Source organism: Macaca nemestrina, chromosome 13, assembly GCF_043159975.1.
Source record: "Macaca nemestrina isolate mMacNem1 chromosome 13, mMacNem.hap1, whole genome shotgun sequence".
Classification (NCBI taxonomy): Eukaryota; Metazoa; Chordata; class Mammalia; order Primates; family Cercopithecidae; genus Macaca; species Macaca nemestrina.
Window position 1 is genome coordinate 121,340,089 of NC_092137.1, and position 16,544 is coordinate 121,356,632.

Below are 16,544 nucleotides of genomic sequence, written 5' to 3' on the forward strand. Positions count from 1 at the left end.
GAGACAGAGTCTCGCTCTGTCACCCAGCCTGGAGTACGGTGGCGCGATCTCGGCTCACTGCAAGCTCCACCTTCTGGGTTCACGCCATTCTCCTGCCTCAGCCTCCCGAGTAGCTGGGACTACAGGTGCCCGCCACCACGCCCGGCTAATTTTTTGTATTTTAGTAGAGATGGGGTTTCACCATGTTAGCCAGGATGGTCTCGATCTCCTGACCTCGTGATCTGCCCACCTCGGCCTCCCAAAGTGCTGGGATTACAGGCGTGAGCCACCGCGCCGGACTGTAAATTCTTTTTGAATGAATGAAGTGGGTAAACAAACTCAGCCAAGGAGGAGATGAGGCCCACTGGCTGGATCTGGCCCTGCTTCTCTCTCCACCTTCCTTCTCCCACTTCTGGCCACAGTCTTACGGAACTGCCTGCCCTTCCCGGAGCAGACCACTCCCATCCACTCGCCTCCCTCTTCTCTCTCCATCTTCCCTTCTCTTTCTGGGCCTGTCCCTTTGCAACTCCTCCTGCCTAGAATGACTCCCTTCCCATCCCTCACCTTTGGCAGACACCTCTGTGTTACCCTCCACTGGGACCCCTTCCCTTCCCCTGCAATGTTCCGAGGGTGGTCTCTGGGAGCCAGCTTGGAGTTTGAATCGCCTCCCACCCCAGGGCCCAGCCTCGTAGAGGCTCTGCTTGTTGACTGAGTTACGTTCATGTCCTGGGCTCCGCTTCAGTGCTGGGCAGGGAGTCCCATCTCTTTCCCTCTTTCCTGGGAATCTGACTGGCAGAGAGGCAGGCTGTGCACAGTTGGGAGAGGGCAGGTTTTGGGACTTCTGGAAGCTCTGTCAGAGGTTTCCGGGACTTCCGTCGGGGAGGCTGCCTGCAGCCCGGCAGCCTGGGGTTTCTTGGGATGGAGAGGCCGACCTGCCTCCTGATTCCCTGTTCTCCCCAGACTGCCCATCCACTCTGCTGTGCCGGCTGGAAATGACAGTCCTAGAGGTTTCTGCCATCCCCAGCTGCTACCCGTTTCATCCCTAAATCCTGTCCTTTCTGCCTTCTGTATCCTAAACCCTCAGTCCAACTCTGTGGCAGCCAGGACCGTGTCTGCCTCACACAAATCAGTCACCTCCTTTCCTGCTTTCATCTCACCGGCTCACCTGGAGGGTGGCAGCGGCCTTTCTTCCCCTTCCCCAAAGTCTGTCTGCTCTGTAGATACCTGTGGGTTCCTGTGATGATCGTGTCTCTGCCTTGCCAGGCTCCCCATTGCCTGCAGGGCCAGGCGCCAATTCTTAGGCTGGCCCCCAGGCCCCCTCGTCCACCTCATCCAGCCAGTTTCTCGTTTGCTCCATCCAGGGCATGGTGTTCGTGGTTGTTTTTCTCACACATACACACAGTAAACCTCACTCTTTTCATGGCTGCATAGTATTCCCCTAGTGTGTGTGCCATAATAGTCTCGTAATGTAGCAGGATGAGTCACAGACAAGAACCCCTCAGATACCAAGTTGTGGAAGGAAAGGGCTTTATTTAGCTGGGAGCATTGGTGAACTCACGTCTCCAAAAACCGAGCTCCCTGAGTGAGTAATTCCTGTGCCTTTTAAGGGCTTACAACTCTTTATTTATTTATTTTTTTTGAGACGGAGTCTCGCTCTGTCGCCCAGGCTGGAGTGCAGTGGCGCGATCTGGGCTCACTGCAAGGCCCACATGAGAAGGTCATGATCGATTGAGCAAGCCGTGGGTACGTGACCAGGGGCCGCATGCACTGGTAATCAGAATGGAACAGAACAGGACAGGGATTTCCATGGTGCTTTTCCATACAATGTCTGGAATCTATAGATAACATAAACCGGTTAAGTCGGGGTCAGTCTTTTAACTACCAGGCCTGGAATGCAGCATTGGGCTGTCTGACTACTGATTTCATTTCTGTCTTTTCTTTAAACTCCTACTTTTCCTTTGAGGCAGAAATCGGGCGTAAGATAGGATGAGGGGTGGTGTCCTCCCTTACTAATACTGGACATTCTTCCAGTGACTGTTTCTGTGAGCTTTGGGCATCTGTGCACATGTTTCTATGGGATAAATTCCTTGAAGTGAAATTGCAACCCTGAAGTATGTAAAGCTGGACCTATTAGTAACACCACCAAATGGGTATGAAAATGCGTGTTTTTCTGCATTCTCATTAATGCTGCATATTCTCAGTTTTGTTTTTGAGTTTTAGTCAATCTGGTGAGTGGAAAATGTCATCCTGTGGTTCTAATTTTCATTTCCCCGATTGCCAGCAGTGAAATCGAGTATCTTTTCATGTATTTATTGGCCTTTTGTGTTTCTCTTACTGTAAATTACCTTTTGGTATTTCTTACCCACTTGCCTATCGGTTAATTTATCTTCGTATCAACTCTATGGATCTTCATGTTGCTTATTATGTTAAAATGCGTTTTCTCCAAAGGTTATCTAGATTGTCCTTTGTAAATCTTAATGTACAGTCCCTTTCAGTGAACTGGATTTTTTTTTCTTTTTTAACTTTTTCGGTTCTTTCTTAAATCTTAGAATAGATTTAGATTTACAGGACAGTTGTATGGATAATACAGAGAATTGATTGGGGTTTATGTGTAATTGAATCTTTCTGTATGGAAGAGGAAGGGTTTCCCCACCAAGACCGTAAAGAGCGTGTGCTTGCTTCTCTTTCAGGACTGGCTTCACTTTGTTTCCTTCAGCTCTTAATCCCAACTGGAATCGGTTTGTCCTTTGTATGAGATAAGGATCTAACTTGATTTTTTCCATCCCCAAACAGCCAGTGGGGACCCAGCGTCAATTTTTTTGCCTTCTGTTTTATTTTTTTAGATAGGGTCTCACTCTGTCACCCAGGCTGGAGTGCAGTGGTGCCATCATGGCTCACTGCAGCCTCCACCTCTTGGGATCAAGCGATCCTCCTGCCTCAGCCTCCTTAGTAGCTAGGACTACAGACACATGCCAACACACCTATCTAATTTTTAAATTTTTTGTAGAGACAGGGTCTCCCTATGTTGTCCAGGCTGGTCTCAAACCCCTGGGCTGAAGTGATGATCTTCCCACTCAGCCTCCCAAACTGCTGGGATCACAGGTGTGAGCCACCATGCCTGACCTTTTTGGTCTTAACAATTAATCCTTTCAAGACAGATTTGAAGCTACCTTCTCCATATCCTAAGTTTATGACTTTGCTCCTTCGTCTGCTAGCCCTGTTAAACCGTGATTTCGTGGATCAGTGTCTTTTGTGGAATCTGTGGGTAGCTCCAGGGCCCGTGGCAAGTGCCCTTTAAGTGCGGGGAAATGAATGAGACAGAGCATCTTGCGCCTGCCTTTCAGGCAGCCACGTAGGCAGGGCGATGCTTCGTGCCAAGAGCTTTCCTAGGAGGGAGGGTGCCTTATCGGGATCAGTGTTGATTGATTTTATTTTTATTTTTCTACGTAGATAAAAGCATTCAAATAAAATTCATAAGGTACCACGGAGTACCTTTTTGAAAGTACCCCTTTCAAATTTGATGTTGAAAATGCGCCTCTTCTCCTGAGCCAGAGCCCCCGGCTGGCCTCCAGCCTCTGCGTGGGCACGATCCACCATTCCTGCACCTTCCTTGCTGTTCAGGGTGTGCTCTGGCCGTCGTCCCTGACTGGGTTGTAAAGGGCTCCTAATTCTTCTTTCCTGCCGCGTTGTACTCACCGGGTCTTCAGTGAGCTGCTGCTCCACTGTGCTGCCTGCGGCGGCCGCAGAGCTTACTGGCTGCCTTCACTGGTGGCTGCCCTACTGGGCTCTGTGCCCAGACTGACCCCAGGAAGAAGGGCAGATTGTTGTACGAGGGGCTGTCACACTCTTTGTCTACTCGACTGACTGGTTAAGCACAAAGCGAGAACTCCCGCTGATGCGCTCGTAGTACACCCGCAGCCCCTGCCTCAGCGCTCGAGACTTCACGGGATGCACTACAAATGTGAGGAAGAGCTGGGCCTAACCATGAAAAATGAAAGTGAAGACGAAGGCAGACCACCTGAAACACAGCCAAGGGGAAGAGGAGGTTCTCGGAGGGAGGTCCACCTTGGGAGGTGGCCCCACTGGGGCAGTTCAGGCAGCGTTGGGAAGAGCAGCCTGCCATCCCCGCTTCTGTTCAGGGCTCCTGCAGCTGCTCGCATGCTACTGAAAGCTGATGTCCCAGGCTCCGGGGACCCTCCTCCTCCACTGCCTGCGGCTGTTCATTAAACATCCCGTGTGCGCCGCTTCAAAGCAGGTCAGATGAAGCCCGCTAACGCAGGCTGCCTGGTCAGATGGAGGAATGGACGAAGGCTGCCTAAAATGGCTCACAAAACCAGCCCTGACAATGACGTAGAGTTCCTTGCCCGTCAGACCAGAATCAATCCGAAAGGACAGTGCTGCCCAGCGTTGGCAGGATGTGAGGAAACGGGCATATGCTTCCCTGCTCGTGAGGTGCGGTCAGTAGTCCCTCTGGAGGCCAATTTGGCAAAATCAAGCAGATGACTTTAAAATGTGCACACCCTTCAAAAAACTAGATCGTTTTCTGGGAAACTGGATAGCGAAGATTGATCGACAAGGATGTTTGGCATAGTAATGTCGTGGTAGTGAAGAACTGGAAACTGCCTCAGCGCCCCACCACCAACTCAGTTCTGCCCATGCTACGGTGTATTATACAGTACCTAAAAATGATGTCACAGGAAAATGGGAAAGTTAATGAAATAAGGCTGAATGGAAAAAAGACTTGGAAGCCATATGTAAAGCACGATGCCAGTTCTGTTTTGGGGAAAAGAAAGGTCATCTTTGGGTGTGAGGTTAATAGGAGTGGCTTTCGTCGCCTTGGGCTTATTTCCCCTTTCTTTTTTTCTTTTCTTTCTTTTTTTTTTTTCCCCCACTCTGTCGCCCAGGCTGGAGTGCAATGGCACAGTCTTGGCTCACTGCAACCTCCGCCTCCTGGGTTTAAGTGATTCTTCTGCCTCAGCCTCCCAAATAGCTGGGACTACAGGCGCTACGCCACCACACCCAGCTAATGTTTGTACTTTTAGTAGAGACGGGGTTTCACCTTGTTGGGCAGGCTGGTCTTGAACTCCTAACCTCGTGATCCGCCTGCCTTGGCCTCCCAAAGTGCTGGGATTACAGGCGTGAGCCACCGTACCTGTCCTCTTACTTCCCCTTTCTAAAGACCCTGTTGGCCTCTGAGCTCCTGCTCTTACCCCACAGCCAGTTCTCACCAATTAGCCAGAATCACTTCTATTTAATAATTTCTTAAAGTTTTATCGGCTGGGTGTGGTGGCTCACACCTGTAATCCCAGCACTTTGGGAGGCCGAGGTGGGTGGATCACTTGAGGTCAGGAGTTTGAGACTAGCCTGGCCAACATGGTGAAACCCCATCTCTACTAAAAATACAAAAAAAAAAAAAATTAGCTGGACATGGTGGCGTGCACCTGTAATCCCATCTATTCAGGAGGCTGAGACAGGAGAACCGTTTGAACCCGGGAGGCAGAGGTTGCAGTTAACTGAGATTGTGCCATTGCACTCCAGCCTGAGAGGCAGAACAGGACTTCGTCTCAAAAAAGAAAAAAGAAAAATTTGGTTATAGATAATTTCAAGACATATGACAAACGTTGAGAGGCTAGTAAAATGGACTCCATGCCCCCATTTTCCATCTCAGCAGACGCAACCATGGAGAGGACTCCTTCCCTCACCCAGTGCCCCCCACCCCTGCCCCAGATCATTGTGAAGCAAAACAAATAATAAGACATTTTGTTCAGTAGGTGTCTCTAAAAAGATAAGGTCTTGGTGGTTCGTTTGTTGTTGTTGTTGACGGAATCTCTGTCGCCCGGGCAGGAGTGCAGTGGTACCATCGAGGCTCACTGCAGCTTCAACTTCCTGAGCTTAAGTGATCCTCCTGCCTCAGCCTCCCAAGCAGCTGGGACTACAGGCGTGCACCATCCCACCCAGATAACTTCTTTAAACTTTTGTAGAGACAGGATCTCTCTGTGTTCCCCAGCCTGGTCTTAGACCCCTGGGCTCAAGTGATCCTCCCACCTTGGCCTCCTGAAGTGCTGAGATCACAGTGCCCAGCCCTCGGTGGGTATTTTAAAACATCATTACAACATGATGATGACACCTAAAACACTGAACCATAAAAGAGCTGTCATAAGCAGTTGAGTCACTTCCTGCTCCAGAATCTTCCAAGACTTTGCATCATCTTGGAAGGAAGCCTGGAGTCTTTGAGGTGGCCGCTAAGGCCCCTTTGCAGTGTGGCTCTGCCCTCTCAGCCCTTCTCCCTGTCCCCGGGGTGCACTGGGCACTTGTGTCTTGGTGCCTACCCTCCCCCATGCCCGCACGTTGGTAAGAGACTCTTACCTTCTCATCATGGTGGTCTCTGCCCACATGTCACTGTCTCGGAGAGGCTTCACCTGATCCTTTTTTCCAAATGAGCTTCCACCTCAGGGCTCTGCAGAACCTCGCTTTCCTCATTTTTCCCCACTGACTGCCAGGACCAGAAGTGAACTGTGACCCGGCCCTCCCCACACGTGTGAGCTCCCTGGGCTGGAGGGCTCCCTCCATCTCCCGCATGACTGCGTCCCCAGCACCCAGAACAGAGCAGGGACTGGAATATCACAGGTGCTGAGTAAATATTTGGCCAATAAGTAAAAGCCAACAGCGTTTGCCTCTCTCCTAATTTCTTCCTGTGACGGAAGTACACGGAGGTTTGCAGGCGGTGTGGGCTTCCTTCCTGTGTTGAGGAGGCATCTTCCTCGCACCCCTTCTGCACAGAAGCCAGGAGTCAGGCACTCCTTTGTTCCACCTCTGGGAGCGAAACCCGTGCCTGACCACTTGGACGCTCCTGAGGACAGGACCCAGGGACGGCAGTCCTCTCAGGCTCTTCTGGGCAGGGACCCTGCTGCTCCACGTCCCTCGGCCAGGTTCTCTATCTTCTTGTGAATTCTGGAGCACCCCAGGATCCTCTTAGTGTTCTGTCTGGAGCAGCCAGCCAAGGAGGAACTGACTGATGGAGCGGAAGTGCAGCAGCCTAGGGGGAGAGCAGCCTCACGCCCATCAGGTCCTTGCACACCGGGGATAAGAGCGGGGACAGGCACAGATGCACCGTGGCCTCCCTCGAAGCCCTCCTCATTTCCCTGCCGTTCGCATTCACTTCCTCACTGTGGGGCCAGAGGGCCCCATCTTCTCCCCTCACCACTGCCGGGCCCTGGGTCAGCACCTGGACCCCTTCTCCACTGTGGACTCCCTTCCTGCCTGTTCTCAGACCTGAAACTGCACGGCCAAACGGAGTGATGCTACATGGATGTCCCTTGTCCCCACCTTGGCCCGTGACCCCTTCAGGGGGCCCAGAGCCACTGTGAGTTCCTGGCCAGCCTCCTGGGGACCTCAGCAGACTCCATGCTTCCTGCTGCTGAAGCCTCTGCACTTCCAGCAAACAGCCACCCCCACTAGACAAACGCAGTGCGCTCTCAGTTCTCACCCCCTGCTGCCCACTGCACCCTTCATTCTGGATCCCGGCAGTCCTGCCTCTCCCAAAACCTGCAGTCACCTCTTATCCTTGTACCATTTGCTTTTTGTTCACTAGGTTTCTCTGCAGCAAATAAATGCGTTCCTGTGTCTCCTACCTTAAAACAGCCATTCTGTCTCCACCCACATCTCCCTCTCGCTCCTGCCGCAGTTCCAAACTTCCTCCCCCAGTTCTCTCTCTCGTGGCTGAGTCCTGCCCACCCTCGGGCAGGTTGAGTGCTTCAGAGCATCAGAGAGAGCTCTCACTGTGGGCGGGTGAGGCCGGAACGTCTGGAAGGAGGCAGTCAAGGCCCAGTCAACCTGGAGATTTCAGAAGGGCCCCAAATCTGGAGGAACAAGAGGCAAGATGAAGGTCCCGTCCGGAGCCTGGGCTGGAGCTGGAGGCAGACGGCAGCGGGAAGGTGGGCGGCAGTCAGGCCATGGTTGCCAGGAAGGGGACATGGCTGGAGAGGATGCAGCTCCCTCTCGGGGTGGGGTGGGGTGTCTGAGGGACCTAAAAGGCCAGGAGCTGAGGAGACACCTCCTGTGGCACCAGGCACTCCAGTCAACCTGCTTCATCACCAAGGACCCTTCCTAATGAGCAGCCAGCACTTCCTTCCCTGGGCTTCCCAGCGCCCTCCTGGCTTCCTCAGCTGCCCTCAGGGATACCCCTCCCCAGCCAGCCCTTGAGTCTTGGTGGACTTCAGGATTCCGCCCCAGCCCCTCTTGTGGCACAGGCCCATGAAGTTGGGGGTGCTGGTTGCCCCAATCCAGGACTGGGGCACTCTTTCCACTGCTGGGAGTGCCAGCCCACATCAGGTGTCACCTCTGCCGAAAGTGGTCCCCTTACCAGGGCTGGGCCCCTTCCTTGGCAGCAGCCTGGTGCAGGGGCACAAGGGTCTCCCGCGTTGCCTTAGCTGAGGATGTCTCTGAAGGACCCTGCTAGCTCCGGAGTCCTCGTGGGGTCAGCTGAGGCCTTCACTGTGGCAGCTGGGTCTCCTTTGTCTCTCCCTGCGTAAATTCCTTGCATCCTCTCTTCCGACGTAAATTCCCCGCGTGATAACATCCACTTCAGAGCCTACTTTCTGGGGAAGCCAGCCTGAGACACCATCTCGTTGGCATCAGAGGCCTCAATTCCAGGGACATGCTAGCAGCTCCCAAACGAATACCTGTGGCCAGACTTTGCTGCTGAGTACCGATCTGTGTGGCGAATGTCTGGGATTCAGCAGGTGGGAAACAGAAGTCATTGCCTTCCCAGGAGGACCTCTTCCCTGTCTTCCATGGCTCCATGAGTGGCACCAGCGCCTGCCCACTGCCCAGGCTTGGAGTCCTATGGACAGTTTTGGTGCCCTGGAGCTCGCCAGTCTCCTAGAGTGCTCATGTCTCCTCCTCACCCTCCCTGTGGCTGCCTTGGTGCAGCTCTTCCTGCAACCCCCTTGGATTTCCGCCAGAGCATCCCACCGTCTCTTTCCAGGCTCTCCACCAGCTCCACCTTGTGCTGTCCCGGAGTGTGACCTTCCTTCAGATGCTCACGTGGTCACATCGCTGATGTGCTTAAAATCCTCAGACTTTCCCCCTCAGGGTGAAATATGCCACAGCGCAGCCTGGGATTGGAGGGGCTTGGTGCCCTCTTTCCCAGGCTCACATGCCACCCTGCCCCCTGCAGGCTTCCACGCTTTTACCGCATTCTGGAACTTGGTAGCCACCCCAACTCAAGATGGTCTTTTGCCTCCAAGCTTTTCTGCATCTGTCTCCTCCTCCTGGAGGGGCCTCTTCCCATCCTCCTTCTCTGCCTGGTTCACATCTCTTCAGCCTCAAGACGAGGCTCGGCCAAAGCATCTCCTCTTCGAGCAGCCCGTGTTGCAGGCCCATCAGGCTGTCGCTTTGCTGACATGGGCCGTGGGCATCAGAGGGACAGGTGCTGTGACCGTACTCCCTGAGTCCACAGAGCCTGGCACGGCGGGGGGACTCACACAGCACCCTCGGGCTGTGTCTGCTTCTGGAGGGCAGATTTCAAAGAAGCATAAAGAGGTAGGACTTAAAAAAGAAAAAATAGATTACAGGGCTGGGCGCGGTGGCTCATGCCTGTAATCCCAGCACTTTGGGAGGCCAAGGCAGGTGGATCACTTGAGTTCAGGAGTTCAAGACCAGCCTGGCCAACATGGTGAAACCCCAGGTCTACTAAAAATACGAAAATTAGCCAGGCGTGGTGGCATGTACCTGTAGTCCCAGCTACTCTGGAGGCTGAGGTGGTAGTGAGCCGAGATTGCGCCACTGCACTCCAGTCTGGGCAACAGAGCAAGACTCTGTCTCAAAAAAAAAAAAAAAAAAAAATCAGATTCTAAGAAGAGAGGTTTCAGGTGGGCTGGGAGATCTTGCACTGAAACTTTGAATATGGATTACAAAGGAGCCCAGCGAGGAAAAGGAGGGAAGCATTAAAGGCTGCAGGGGCTCCCCTCAGAGCTTGTTCGTGGTCTCAGGTTTGAGAAGGGCACCAGAGTAAGACAACGAGACACAGGGTGTGGACCAGTGGGAGTATTGTTGGGAAATGCCGAAGGCCATAAAAGGAGTTTCTGTGTAGTTATTTTTGAAGCAAGGAGTGTGGTTTGGGGCCGACAGTAAAATGTTAGCCCTGATGGAGAGAGAGCAACACTACGTGATTCCTATTTTGCTTCTGTCATCTTCGTCAAGGAGAACAGGTTTTCATTTGGAATCAAATATTGGTCGTCGAAAGGGATTAAAGCCTAAGAGAGTGGGAGGCTGCATGGCCGACCTCGCTGTGCAGAGGAGGCTGTGTTCCCGGCGGGATGACGTCTCCCTACTGCTGGGAGACACGCAGATGGGGCCGTGGCTGCATGGGGACTTTGGAGGCGGAGGGCTTCCAGGAGATGGGGGCGACGGTGCTTGATGTGCTCCTCCACGTCATTCCCCAGGGGATTCTGGCTTGGGACCACATACATAGGAAAGGATGCACTGGCTTCTAGGAGTCCTAACAAGAAATCATACCAGACAAGCCTCACTTTTCCACAGGTGAACCAGAATCATACTCCAGAGAGGACTGTGCAGTGCCTGTATGTAGGTTTCCTGGGCATTTGGTAGAGGCTGTCGTCATAGCCTGGGTTCGGCATGACGGAGTGCAGGCCAAACGATGATAGAATGAAGCGGGCTCATTATCAAAAGGTGCTGCTGGCCATCAGAGTGTGCCCAGAGGGCAGGCCCTGTCACCACCCCGAGTTCGGTCTCCACTCACAGGTTGACCAGGGCAGGCCCCGTGTTTTGGATGAGGCTGTTAATGGAACAGTGGTCGGATTCACAGATGACATGAATACAACTGACAGCAGACTGAAGATCTCAGAAGATCTCAACCGACCGTAATGATGGACTGAGTTGAAAAGAGAGGCCCAGCTGCACAATTAAGAACAGGATCTGGGAAATGGGATTTGACAGCAAGACGTGTGAAAAAAGAAGACTTTGGGCTCAATCTGTTCACTGCGTTGTGTTGTAGGTCTGCCAAGAAAATGAGCATCAGCCTCAGCTCCGAGTGTCTCTCTTGAAAGGGAGCATGGACAACCCCCAGGGCCCTCAGAGGACCCGAACCAAAATGGCAAAAAAAGATGCCGAAAGATGGGAATGGAGGGGCCGTGGCGCCTGCAGGAAGCGGCAGCCACGGGAATGTGGCACCTTCTTCCAAGCGTGGAGGACCTAGGTTGGCGGAGAGCTCCCTCCTGGACGCCCCGGAGGATGGGATCCAGAAGCTTTGAGTGGAAGTCACAGAAGGGCAGGTTTTGGCGAAATGTGGGAACAATTTCCTTTGGTTAGTCCAGTAAATGAATTTGGGCCGTCTTGGCAGATAACCGCACTTTCTTTGCTCAAGTGAACACTGGTTGGGGGTGTGGCAAAGAGAATTAAAATTAAACTTCAAGGTGTTTTCTTTTTTTTTTTTTTGAGACAGAGTCTTGATCTGTCACCCAGGCTGGAGTGCAGTGGAGCAATCTCAGCTCACTGCAACCTCTGCCTCGCAGGTTCAAGTGATTCTTCTGCCTCAGCCTCCCGAGTAGCTGAGATGACAGGCACCCGTCACCACGCCCTGCTAATTTTTGTATTTTTTGTAGAGACGGGGTTTCACCATGTTGGCCAGGCTGCTCTCGAACTGACCTCAGGTGATTCTCCCGCCTCAGCCTCCCAAAGTGCTGGGATTACAGGCAGGAGCCACCACGCCCGGCCGACTTCAAGGTGTTTTCTAAGCTTGAGGTTCTGTGATTTTTTTTTTTGTTTGTTTGTTTTTTTGTTTTTTGTTTTTTGAGACGGAGTCTCGCTCTGTCGCCCAGGCTGGAGTGCAGTGGCGCGATCTCGGCTCACTGCAAGCTCCGCCTCCTGGGTTTACGCCATTCTCCTGCCTCAGCCTCCTGAGTAGCTGGGACTACAGGCGCCCGCCACCGCGCCCGGCTAATTTTTTGTATTTTTAGTAGAGACGGGGTTTCACCGTGGTCTCGATCTCCTGACCTTGTGATCCGCCCGCCTCGGCCTCCCAAAGTGCTGGGATTACAGGCGTGAGCCACCGCGCCTGGCGGTTCTGTGATTTTTATCATCAAACAAAGAAAGGGAGATGAGAATGGAAGTTGGTATGATTGTCCATGTGTACCTTTTAATTTGCTTATAACACATATGAATGGAAGGACATATAGGAGGACACTTCGTACCCTTTGCAAAAGAGATCATCCGTGTACCACTTGACCGTGGGACAGAACGTCTGCGGCTCCCCAGAAGCGCTGTCGGGCCCCTGCCAGGCATTCCCTCCTGCAGAGGTAATCACTTCCGTGGCTTCCGTCACATAGATCCGTTTTATCTGTTTTGTTGGTTGGTTGGTTTTTGAGAAATGGGTTCTCCCTATGTTGCCCAGGATGGCCTCGAAGTCCTGGCCTCAAATGAGTCTCCTGCTTCTCCTGTTTCCCAAAGTGCTGGGATTACAGATGTGAGCCACCATGCCTAGCCCAGTTTTGCCTGTTTTTAAACATTTATATAAACGGGACCATGCAGAGTGTTCTCCCGTGGGTCTGGCTTCCTTGGCTCAACACCTGGTTTGTGGGACCCCTCCATGTCGATGTGCCTGGTTGTAGACGGGTTCCTCATGTTGCCCTGTGGTGGTCCACTCATCTGGGTCTGTGGCCGACTGTGTCCCGCCGTCTCCTCGCGTCCACACAGTGCGTGCTCAGACTGGTCTGTGGATGATCAGGCAGTCTGGTGGCTGTGGGCTCGCAGACCCCCGGGAGGGACAGCCAGCTTCTAAGCCCACCCCCTGGTTCTTCCCACCTGACATGTGCACAACAGAAGAGTCTAGGGAAGGAGTGCCGAGCGGGTGGCTGACAGGCAGCCTGATGGACGAGGCCCACGAGCCAGGCGGACACCCTGAGGCAGCGCGTCAGGCAGCATTGCCACGGTGGAACAGGCCACTGCTGTTGCTTCCTGAGCTGCCCTGGGGACTGGAAAAGGCAGCTCATGCCTTTGGCCAGGTGCCTGACAGCCTTTTAGGGCAGTTCAGTGTTGGCAGGGCCCAGTTCCCCTCCCAGGGAGTGAAGACAAGGGGCTCCAGGGGGGCTGTTCTGGCCTATGTCACCACCCGACATCCCAGCAGCCCACGTGGTTGGTGCCTTTGCCTTCCTGGGTGCCGCTTGTGGAGGCAGGGAAGCAGAGCGCTGGCATTCCACTTCTGACTGCGCTGCGGGTTTGGAAAAGTCATTTCTGAATGTCTCAGTGCCTTCGGCTCCTCTGAGTGCTAATCCAGTGTCCTGGTCTTGTGGAGGCCCGTGGTGGGTGGGGGGGACAAGGCGGGGGCAGAGGCTGGCCTGGCCTGGCCTGGCCCGGCTGGTGCACGCCAGGGCTGGAGCCTGTTGCCTTATATGACAGTGACTGGGATGGCCCCATGGCTTCTGCCTCCTCCTCTGAACCTGGTTGGAGTTCCAGGGAGGCCTTGTCAAGTGGGGTCAGGCCTCTTCTGTGGGAGGGAGAGCCCACAGCCAGCGCCTCTGCTTGCGCCCTGCACAGTTTGTGTGGTGTGGGGGTGCGGCTTTTCTTTTTCTCCTCCATGGAATAAGTTCTCAGTCTGCAAAATAAAAAAGTGGTCTTGCCCCCCTCCTCCTGCTGTGTCCCAGTGGGAACTGAGAATGCGGGACTGGGTTTAAAAGGCGGGGAGGGCCATCAGGATGAAAGGCAGCGGGCAGGCAGGGACAGCGAGGGGACTTGCCACTCAGATGTGGCTTTATTTTCATCCATTTACCCTTTTGGTGCTTTTTCTGGTGCTTTTCTTCATTTCTGGATAACAGCCCCATCCTGACCCGCCCTGCCCGCCTCTTCCTTCTGGAACCACCCCTGGCACTGCTTTGCCGGCCCGCCTGCTCCCCTCACCCCCAGACCGGGCCAGCCCTCCTTGCCTGCTGCGAGTAAGCGAGTAAACGAGTAAACGAGCTCCCGCGCAGGCCTTGGGTTTTGGATTAATGAAGCCCAGATGCAGACTTCTGACTGGCTTTGAGTTCGCTGTGGAGCAGCTCAGAGGGGCCGTTGACCTCCCACTGTGTTCCCAGCCCAGCTGCTGCCGGGGCTCCTGAACAGCTGGAAAGCCGGCCCTGTCTGACAGGGAGGCAAAGGCCTGTGGGTGGGGGAGAAACTGAAGCTTGGGGCTCTGGGTGTGGGGCCAGGGGGTGGCCTGCACCCACGGGGGTCTGTTGCAGGGGCCGTAGAGCGGGAATGAGGGGCTTGTGTTCGTTATCCTGTGGCTCAGTCCGGGTGGGCGCTGCCTTTCCTCAGTGCTCTGGCGTGGGGGAAGTAGGGAGCGTTGAGTGAGTACACAGGGCTGCTGCGGGGTTGGGCGAGTGCACGGGGGCGCTGCGGGGTTGGGCGAGTACACGGGGGCGCTGCGGGGTTGGGCGAGTACACGGGGGCGCTGCGGGGTTGGGCGAGTACACGGGGGCGCTGCGGGGGTTAGGCGAGTACACGGGGGCGCTGCGGGGTTGGGCGAGTACACGGGGGCGCTGCGGGGTTGGGCGAGTACACGGGGGCGCTGCGGGGTTGGGCGAGTACACGGGGGCGCTGCGGGGTTGGGCGAGTACACGGGGGCGCTGCGGGGTTGGGCGAGTACACGGGGGCGCTGCGGGGTTGGGCGAGTACACGGGGGCGCTGCGGGGTTGGGCGAGTACACGGGGGCGCTGCGGGGGTTAGGCGAGTACACGGGGGCGCTGCGGGGTTGGGCGAGTACACGGGGGCGCTGCGGGGTTGGGCGAGTACACGGGGGCGCTGCGGGGTTGGGCGAGTACACGGGGGCGCTGCGGGGTTGGGCGAGTACACGGGGGCGCTGCGGGGTTGGGCGAGTACACGGGGGCGCTGCGGGGTTGGGCGAGTACACGGGGGCGCTGCGGGGTTGGGCGAGTACACGGGGGCGCTGCGGGGTTGGGCGAGTACACGGGGGCGCTGCGGGGTTGGGCGAGTGCACAGTAGCAGGAGAATCACTTGAACCTAGGAGGAGGAGGTTGCAGTGAGCCGAGATCACACCATTGCATGTCAGCCTGGGCAATAAGAGTGAAACTCCATCTCAAAAAAAGATATATATATATATGCACATATATAATACTATATATTACATTATATATTATATATATATAAAAATATATATATATAGTGTATGTATATTTTGTATTTTCAGTAGAGACGAGGTTTCTCCATGTTGGTCAGGCTGGTCTTGAACTCCCAACCTCAGCTGATCCACCCACCTCAGCCTCCCAGAGTGCTGGGATTACAGACGTGAGCCACCGCACCCGGCTTAACCGGGCATTTTATATTTTAATTTGCTAAATCTAGCAATCCTATCTCCCTTCCAGCTGAATCTTTTTTTTTCTTTTTCTTTTTTTTTGAGACAGAGTCGCACTCTGCCGCCCAGGCTGGAGTGCAGCGATGTGATCTCGGCTCACTGCAACCTCCGCCTCCCAGGTTCAAGCAGTTCTCCTGCCTCAGCCTCCCGAGTAGCTGGGATTACAGGCGCCCGCCACCATGCCCAGCTAATTTTTGTATTTTTAGTAGAGATGGGGTTTCACCATGTTGGCCAAGCTGGTCTTGAACTCCTGACCTCAAATGATCCACCCGCTTTGGCCTCCCAAAGTGTTGGGATAACAGGCATGAGCCACTGTGCCTGGCCTGAATTTTTTTCTTAATTGTTTTATTGAACTACAATATACAATCAGAATAGAGCAAAGACAGTTAAGTGTATGGCTCAGTGCATTTTCACAAGTCCGATGTACATGAAACCAGCACCCAGGTCAAGAAATGAAACATGATCGGAACCTGCCCCCCACCCCCACCCCAGGGTTACCAGGATCCAGCTTCCAACAGCTGAAGTTTGCCATTTGCATTTGTTTTTTTTTAAGAGTTGGGGTCACCTGTAATCCCAGCACTTTGGGAGGCTGAGGTGAGTAGATCATGAGGTCAGGAGTTCAAGACCAGCCTGGCCAAGATGGTGAAACCTGTCTCTACTGAAAATACAAAAATTAGCCGGGCGTGATGGCAGGTGCCTGTCATCCCAGCTACTTGGGAGGCTGAGGCAGGAGAATCATTTAAACCCAGGCATAAAAGAGTTGGGGTCTTGCTATGTTGCCCAAGGTAGCCACGAACTCCAAGGCTCAAGCAATCCTCCCACCTCAGCATCCTGAGTAGCAGGGACTGCAGGTGTGGAGTACGATAACTGGCGTGCCCATGTTTGTACCTTATATAGATGAGACCATGTTGGTGGGGCACTGTGGCTCATGCCTGTAATTCCAGCACTTTGGGAGGCCAGGGCGACTGGATCACCTGAGGTCAGGAGTTCGAGACCAGCCTGGCTGACATGGCAAAACCCTGTCTCTACTAAAAATACAAAAAAAAAAAAAAATTAGGCATGGTGGCACGTGCGTGACTGTAGTCCCAGCTACTTGGGAGACTGAGGCAGGAGAATCGCTTGAACCTGGGAGGCAGAGGTTGCAGTGAGCCAAGATCATGCCATTGCACTCCAGCCTGGCAACAGAGCGAGACTC

The 16,544-nt window shown here is 54.0% G+C and overlaps 1 protein-coding gene across 5 annotated transcripts in view; it reads left to right on the forward strand.

Moving 5' to 3' along the window:
* The window catches only part of LOC105490053 (family with sequence similarity 178 member B), a 123,382-nt gene that overhangs the window by 77,107 nt on the left and 29,731 nt on the right, over positions 1-16,544 (forward strand). The window contains exon 1 of one of the 5 annotated variants that reach the window (XM_011755301.3): positions 7,782-7,913. The exons of the other annotated variants lie outside the window; for them this stretch is intronic. The gene's annotated coding sequence lies outside the window, so the exon portion shown is untranslated. Of the gene's footprint in view, positions 1-7,781; positions 7,914-16,544 lie in introns of those variants that run through there. 5 annotated transcript variants of the gene reach the window in all.